We start from the raw sequence: 8,687 nt of genomic DNA on the forward strand, positions 1-8,687 counted from the left end.
GCTCTAAGCACCCCATCTGCTTTTTGGGTGCAGCCAGACCCTGGGAGCCTGAGCAGCTCCCTGGGTCCCAAACCACCTGCTGGGGCTCTGGGCAGCAGATGAGGAAACCCATCTTTCTGAGGTGGCAGCTTGGAACCGCCCCCACTCAGTCGCTGTCTGCACTGACCCGATGGGGTCCCAGGCCCCCTGGTGACCACCGTTTCCAGGTGTTCCCCGTTGGAGGAGCCCCAGCTGCCTGAGACACCCCCACTGCGCAAGGCGGTCCCTGCTCCTCCAGCTTCACCTTCCGAAGGAATAGGTATGTGAGTTTGTGTAGGTGAGGCCTTGGAAGGGGGTGGATGCTTGTACTGCCAAGTACAAGCACTCCCCCCCTTTTTTAATTTACTTAATTTTAGCAAGACAGTATGTGCAAGACAAGCAAAAGGAGAGAGAGAATGTCAAGGAGACTCCCCACGGAGCATGACCTGAACTGGACTTGAGTCAGATGCTTAACCACTGAACCACCCGGGTGCCCCTCCAACAGTCTGCTCAAGGATGGTCCTTCCTGACCCCTTGCTGTCAAGCATTTGTGGTTTCCCTTTGAGAGGACAGTCCAGACAAGTGGGCTCAGCCCCACCTCTGTTAGGGAGTCCCATCTTGCCAAGGTAGTCCAGACTCCTCCTGCTTTATTTGTGGAAGGAATCTACATGTGTATTTGTATTGCTTAGGGGCTTGGAAGGAGATAAGTGTTTTGTCTGTTCAACAGCCTGCTCTTGTGACCTGGTCTCTTTAGACACTTGTTCTGTTGGGTCACTGGTAACCCTCATTGACTTGGCTGGCACACGCACAATATGTACCCTATCAGCTCATTTGAGGTAACCTGGTCCCTCAAGGTTGATGGTACTAGGTGCCTTTCAGGCTTTTGGAGCTCAAGATGTATATTGTAACACCCTGAATAGCCCTTCTAGGAGGCTGTTCCTTGTGAAGTATACCCCCCCCCCGGCCCAAGAAGAAGGGCAGATGAGCCAGGGACCCATCTGGCAGCTAGTCCACCTGGGGACTGTAGGTCCCCAGTTTTAAATCTACTGCCTAATAAGGAACCTTGTGGGGGGAGGGTCCCTCTGCTCAACGCTGTGCAGGTGTTTAAGAACCAAACGATCTCTTTAGGCCTGTGGGGTCTTGGCTATCCATCCTACAGTATCAAAATTCATAGTGCTCATTCAGGAGCATTGCAAGTCAGAGTAGCCGGGGACCTGCAATTGGGCAAAAGTCCAGATAGGCTGATCAAAGGATGAACTGTTGGGGTACAAGGCATCTGCTTATTTCCAAGGTCTAATATACACCAATGTACATACTTATTCCATCTTATGATAAAGCTGGAGAGTCTGGATTGTCTTGCCAAGGCGGGTTCTGACTGGCTGCAGAGATAGTCTGCCACGAGAAGCACCTGGGAGCCTTGATCACTGGAGAGCATGGGACTTCATCAGGCAGCCAGTCCAAATGGGCACTGTCACCAATTGAAGAATGTTGCCTTAGAAGGATTTTTGTGGAATGGGCTTTCTTTGCTCTGGAGGTGATTCTCAACTGACACCAGGCAGTCTGGAGGTCCCGGTGCCCTTACCAGACTGATGGGCTACATACTGTGCCTGTTCAAGCTGCACAGGTTAGGGTGGCCAAGGTCCTAGAATAGGACCATGTATCTTTTTTTTTTAATTTTTTTTAAATTTTTTTATTTTATTTTATTTTTTTATTTATGATAGTCAGAGAGAGAGAGAGGCAGAGACATAGGCAGAGGGAGAAGCAGGCTCCATGCACCAGGAGCCCGACATGGGATTCGATCCTGGGTCTCCAGGATCGCGCCCTGGGCCAAAGGCAGGCGCTAAACCACTGCGCCACCCAGGGATCCCAGGACCATGTATCTTGAGGCCGTTTTGTGGAGGGGGGCTGTTGGGAGTACCTGATATCTATCTAATTCCAAGTCTTAATCTACACACATGTGTATATCCCCCACTGCTGGGCAAGGGGGATGCTCAAGTACCCTCTAGTAACAGATATCTGGGAGCCTTGATGGTTGAGAAAGCTTGGGAATGCCTCAGGCAGCCAGTCTAAATGGGAACAAACTATTATCACTTAAACCTGATACCTCAGAAAGATTTTTCTGGGCATGGGCACCCTCTTCTCCAGAGGCTACGTGGGTTTTAAGGACTGGTCTGAGCCCCACAGACCTGAAGGGCCCTGAGAGCACAAGGCTGGTAGACAGAGTGCAGATGGTCTCTGCATGGGGGGCAGGGAGGGCAAGCATCCGAAACAGGGCAGCTACAGGGAGAGGCCTGGTTGGGGAGTGAGCTATTGGGGGTACCCACATCTGCCTAATTCCAAGCCATAACCTACACAAGGCACATATTCCTTCTGAAGGAAAAGCTAGAGAAATCTCAAGTATATTGCCAGGGCTGGGAGGGGATGGGGCCTTGTACAGGATGGCCCCATCTGCCCTAGTTCCAAACCCTAACATATACACATGAGCATAGGCATCGGCTTTTCCTCCATTCCTGTTTTTACTCAAGTTGCCTAGGATCACATCCCCAAATAAACAACTTGCATATAAGTTTTAATGGTAAGGTCTGATTTCAGGGAGATCAGGCCATAAAATTTCTTTTTAAAACTTTTAAATTTAAATTCAAGTTAATTCATGTATAGTGTAGTATTAATTTCAGAGGTGGAGTTTAGTGATTCATCATTCATCAGTTGTATGTAACATCCAGTGCTCATTGTATCACGTGCCCTCCTTAATGTGTATCACGCAACTGCCCCATCCTTAAAAATTCTTTTTTTTTTTCAGATTATAGAATCAGCTTTTCAAAGATACACAGTAAAGGAAAGGAATAAGATTTACTCCAGATTTGTGAAGATTCATGTAAGAATTCCTTCCTCCCATATGTACTCCTTCTCTCAAGGCCACCTGCCCCAAATTCCATTCCACCATCACTTCTTGTAATGTGGTCTTAGGTGAGACCACTCCAGTGCAGTAAGTCACAGCCACTTCTCTCTGCAAAAAGCCCAAAGTAGACGCAGATGGCATATTACTAATGTATGGCGGGGGCAAAGAGTTGCTACTATGGAAATCTTTTCACTCTGAATAATCTCAGATACAAACCTGGCCAATAAAATTTCTGTGGCTCAGTTGGTTAAGTATTGGCCTTCGGCTCAGGTCATGATCCTGGAGTCCCCAGATCCAGCCACAAGTTGGGCTCCCTGCTCAGTAAGGAGTCTGCTTTTCTTCTGCCCCTTCCTCTGCTCCTTCTTCTCTCTCTCAAATAGATTCTTAAAAAGGAAAAAGAAAAAAAGCTTGAAAAAAAATTTATGTTCAGAAAGCACCTTCAACCACAAGTTCTACTTAACTCAAAGCAGACACCTGGAGTATTTGATAAACGCATTTTTCTTTAGCACTTGATCTCTTTTGTCCATATTCCTGGTTATAATTATAACATGGACTAAGTTAAGCAACTTGGGAAGCAATTTATCACTTTTACCATAGTATTCTACTAAAAATATATATATATGGTTTCTTGACCAAATAATTTGTGATCATTGGACTTTTTTTTTCTTAAGATTTTATTTATTTATCTGAGATACAGCAGAAGCAAGCATAAGCGGCAGGGAGGGGGCAGAGGGAGAGGGAGAAGCCGACTCTCCACTGAGCAGGGAGCCCAACTCAGGGCTCAATTCCAGCACCCTGGGATCATGACCTGAGCCAAAGGCAGAGGCTTAACAACTGAGCCACCAAGGCACCCCCACATTGGACTTTTGAGCAATTGTTGCTAACAGCTAGTGTTTTACAGAATAAATTCCTGACTCTCAAGCAAATATAAAATAGAGTATAGGTCAAAGATGTTACTTAACTCACTGACAAGTTAGAGAACTAAGATATTACAATGGTTCAAAGAATTATTCAAAGATCCACATATATATAAGCAGTCAATAATGCTGAAATGTATTTACAAATTGGGGCAAAACTAGAAGAACTTGAGGAGATAGGGAATTTGATTGCATTTGCACATATAGAAATTTATCTGCATGTCTGTGGGCAAGAGCCATTTGCTTTGCTCTCTACAATTCATAGACTTACAAAAGTGCTCAAGGACAAGGATTACCCAGTGAGTTTGGTTAGATAGATCCACTTGTTTTTCCATTGCACACACTCAGTCATTAGTTGGCTCTGTTTCAGCATCTTTCACATCTCTCCCTACATTGTTTTATTTAATCCTCTCATTTCATAGATAAAGAAAAGGAGGCCTAAATGAAAATAGCAGCCATTGTCTTATATTTGTGACAAAGAAGGGCAATTCAAATTTGAAGTTCAGGCCACTTGCTTTTCCAGGACAGTGCTGGACCTGTGCTTTTTTTTTTTTTTAAGATTTTCTTTATTTATTTGAGAGAGAGAGCAAGCATGAGCAGGGGGAGAAGCAGAGGGACAGGGAGAAGCAGAGTCCTTGCTGAGCAGGAAGCCTGACACAAGGCTCAATCCCAGGACCCCAAGATCATTACCTGAGCCTCATGACCTGAGCCAAAAGCAGATGCTTAACCAACTGGGCCACCCAAGTTCCCCTATTTGCCAAACTTTGAATAAAGTCAGAGCCTTATGTTGTTTCTGCACTGTGTGCACAAATTACTATCCACAGATAATCGTGAAGTTTGTGATCAGAAAACAAGAATTGGGGATCCCTGGGTGGCGCTGCGGTTTAGCGCCTGCCTTTGGCCCAGGGCGCGATCCAGGATACCCGGGATCGAATCCCACATCGGGCTCCCGGTGCATGGAGCCTGCTTCTCCCTCTGCCTATGTCTCTGCCTCTGTCTCTCTCTCTCTCTCTCTCTCTCTCTCTCTCTCTGTGTGACTACCATAAATAAATAAAAATTAAGAAAAAACTTAAAAAAAAAAGAAAACAAGAATTGCTTTGAATTTCACAAACCAAAAATAGGTTAACCCTACATTGCTGGTTTCTCAGTTTCCGTTTTCTCTCGAAAGAGTTAAAGGAAAATACAAACCAGCAGGGGATTCCCACCTCGGTAAACAGGGCTGTGATCTTTCACTGAAACTAAACTGTCAAACTCTTTCTCCACTTTCCCTACTTTAAAATTCTCTGCATCTTCTAATACTTTGCCAGGGACAAAGTTCTTCACAGAGTGGCCACCATATAGTTCAAAAAGGGATCTTGATATAGACTATGGGCTGAAAATGCTTTGAATCAACAATGGTAGAGACATGAAATAAAGCAAAATGCCATCACAGGGAATCAGATAGTTTTGTCAGTTTGCAAGTACAATGGGATAAGATGGAAGGACAATTGGGTCAGATTTCCCAGCATCTGGTGGCACTAAGCAAGGTTCAGCTGCTTGAAGGGCTTATGACATATGACTACAATCATCCAAGGAAGTTAAAAAGTAACAAGGAACCAGAACAATCAAAGTTACCTACAATAGAAGGTATCTTGATTTATTTCCTCTTGCCTTGCTTGCTATACTATTATATGGCATTGGCTTCCTTGTACTCGCGTAGAGAAAGGATTTGTGGTCCTATTGTTCTTCCTTCTGTATTGCTGATAAGTGAAAGGGCAAAGGTGGAAGGTTATGCCCAGTTGGCAAGTTCTGACACTAAACCAGTTGAACTAAGGAGGAGACACATGAGATTGTCATGGACAGAGATATCTGGCAGTCCAGTTAGAAGTAAATAATAAGGAAAAAAAGGAAGCAAGTCATAAGACTTATTTCTACAGAGAAGCAGTGACTAATCCATAGTAGACACTCAATTAATACAGAATGAACAGGGGAGGAGCAGAGTTAGAGACCACAGCCAATTTCACTATCTGGTTACTTGTTATAAGGTTCTTTAAATTCATATTGGGACTGGATCCACAATATTTAAACTTGACACTCCAGAGGGAGGTCAGACGAGACATTCTCAAAGAAAGCTGTTTTTTTTTTTTTTTTATTATTTTAAAGATTTTTATTTATTTATTCATGAGAAACAGAGAGAGCGCAGCAGAGACATAGGCAGGAGAAGGAGGCTCCATGCAGGGAGCTCGACCTGGGACTTGATTCTGATACTCCAGGATCATGCCCTGGGGCAAAGGCAGACTCTCAACCACTGAGCCACCCAGGCTTCCCAAAGAAAGCTGTTTTAAAATGCCTACCCTGGGCAGCCCAGGTGGCTCAGCAGTTAAGTGCCTGCCTTTGGCCCCAGGGTGTGATCCTGGTCCCAGGATCGAGTCCCACGTCAGCTCCCTGCATGGAGCCTGCTTCTCCTTCCGCCTGTGTCTCTGCCTCTCTCTGTTTTTCATGAATGAATAAACAAAATCTTTAAAAAAAAAAAAAAAAAAAGAATGCCTATCCTCAATGTAGTATTGTAGTTTGGGATATGGTGCCACCTGTTGGTCAATGGTAAATTTGTTTTCAAGTTCAGGGTAGATAAGCAAAGTCAAAGGTCCAGACAGGTACTGTCCAATTTATCTGTTACTCAAGCCACATACGTGGCAAATACATAGAGAACTGAAGACCATGTGAGTGCTAGCAGGTGTTAGCAATTTCTGTAGAAATGGGCAAAGACCGTGGGAGGCATTTCTTGAGAATAGAGATGATGAGGGGCACCTAGGCGGCTCAGTGGTTGAGTGTCTGCCTTTGGCTCAAGGCGTGATCCCAGGGTCCTGGAATCGAGACTCCCATCAGGCTCCCTGCTCAGTGGAGAGTCTGTTTCTCTCTCTCCCTCTCCTTCTACCCCCCATCCTGCTCGTGCACTCACTCTCTCTCAAATAAACATTTTTAAACAGTGATATATATATATATGTATATGTATGTATTTTAAAAAGTGATACATATATATATATATATATATATATCAAGATGTTGATTGTAACACTGAAATGGTAAAAAAAATCGGAAGATACCTCAGTGATTATTGTGGAGTATTGGCTATGTAAATCAAGACACATCCAAACCATGGAATCCTAGGTAACCTTAAGGAAAAGTTAAAGAGAACAACAAAAGAACAAAAATGCATTAAAAAATGGTTTTCAAAATATTGGACATCAGGTAATAAAGGACAGTAATCCTTATGGGACTCTATAATATGGCTTGTATAGCCAGGCACAGTCTAACTCCTCCCTGCCTCATGGACCTCATCTTATGCTTTGTTCTCTCTGCTCGAGCCACACTGAGCATGTGTTCATCCCTCACACCAGGATCCCTCTCACAACAGGGCTTTTGCACGTGCTCTTCCCTTTATCTTTTTTTTTTTTTTTAAGATTTATTTATTGGTTCATGAGAGGCACAGAGAGAGGCAGAGACACAGGCAGAGGGAGAAGAGGGCTCCATGCAGGGAGCCCGATGCAGGACTCGATCCCAAGACTCCTGAGATCACACCCTGAGCTGGAGGCAGACGCTCAACCACTGAGTCACCCAGGCATCCTTTCCCTTTACGTTTTTAACTACCACCCAGCTTTCAGATCTCAGCCTCCTCAGGCTCTCCCTGTTCTTCTGACTAGGAACCCCTAATCTTTAAGCTTTCCACTCCTACAAATATGTACTCTCAGAACAGCATTTTTCTCATCCTTCGACCTCTCATATTCATGTGTATAGACACGTACAACTGTTTTGATTAATGTCTTTAGCCTCATTGGTGTGTAAGTAGACAGGGCCTGTGTTCATTTTCATTCTCTATTGCATCAACACCTAGCACAAAACATTCCATAACTGTTTGTTAAATGTGTGTATCCGCGAATGCAATTCTTACTTGTGATTTTCAAAATGCTTACCACTAATATGATACAGATACTTCTCATTCAGTACTTGAGATAGCCATATATTACCAGCATAAGTGTACATGTCAACACCAACTATATATTAATCCTGACTGTATTATGATACCAAAGGTTTTGTTTTTTGTTTTTTTTTAAAGTAATCTCTACACCCAAAGTGGGGCTTGAACTCACAACACCAAGATCAAGAGTTGCATGCTCTTCTGACTGAGCCAGCCAGGTGCCCCCACAATACTATAGGTTCTAACATAAATGTACTGCTTTCATTCTGACCTGGTACAGGATTTACATGGGACTGTAAATAATTAAATATAAATTTAAAATAACACAAAAATCAAATCAGATCTAGATCTATTTGCTTAGTTTGATTTAGACATTGAACAGTTAGGATTAATATCAGCTGCATATAATAGAAAATACAAATTAAAAATGAATAAGTCTTGGGGTTCCTGGCTGGCTGAGTCAGAAGAACACGTAACTCTGGATCTCAGTGTCGTGAGTTTGAGTCCCACACTTTATATACAAATTACTAAAAAAGATAAATAAACTTTAAAAAATGAATGTCTTACATATAATAAGGTTTCATCATCACACATATACATAGATACACAAATCCAGTTTGGTATGGAGACTCTAAAATATCATCAGGAACATAAGCTCTTTAAGCTTTCCACTTCTCCATTCCCAGAACTCTTGTCTTTATGGTCTAAGATGGCTGTTGGAGTTCTGGCCATCACATTTACATTCTAAGCAGCAGGATAGAATACTAGGTGAAAAGAGAGAGAGAAAAAAGATATGTATCAATCTTTTAAAGCAGTTTTCCCAAAGGTACCAAATGAATTTTAACTCCTTGCATCTCACTGGCAAGAATTTAACCATGTGGTTACACCCAGCTTCATG

The 8,687-nt window shown here is 43.3% G+C and overlaps 1 long non-coding RNA gene across 1 annotated transcript; it reads right to left on the minus strand.

Moving 5' to 3' along the window:
* Positions 1-2,698: 2,698 nt before the first annotated feature.
* LOC144294390 (uncharacterized) lies at positions 2,699-6,988 on the minus strand. Its single transcript, XR_013361789.1, has 3 exons — positions 6,918-6,988; positions 3,134-3,300; positions 2,699-3,025 (listed from the first exon to the last, which is right to left on the minus strand). It is a non-coding gene; the product is annotated as an uncharacterized LOC144294390 (long non-coding RNA).
* Between the last annotated feature and the right edge of the window lie 1,699 nt (positions 6,989-8,687).

The sequence above is a fragment of the Canis aureus genome, chromosome 22 (genome assembly GCF_053574225.1).
Source record: "Canis aureus isolate CA01 chromosome 22, VMU_Caureus_v.1.0, whole genome shotgun sequence".
NCBI lineage: Eukaryota > Metazoa > Chordata > Mammalia > Carnivora > Canidae > Canis > Canis aureus.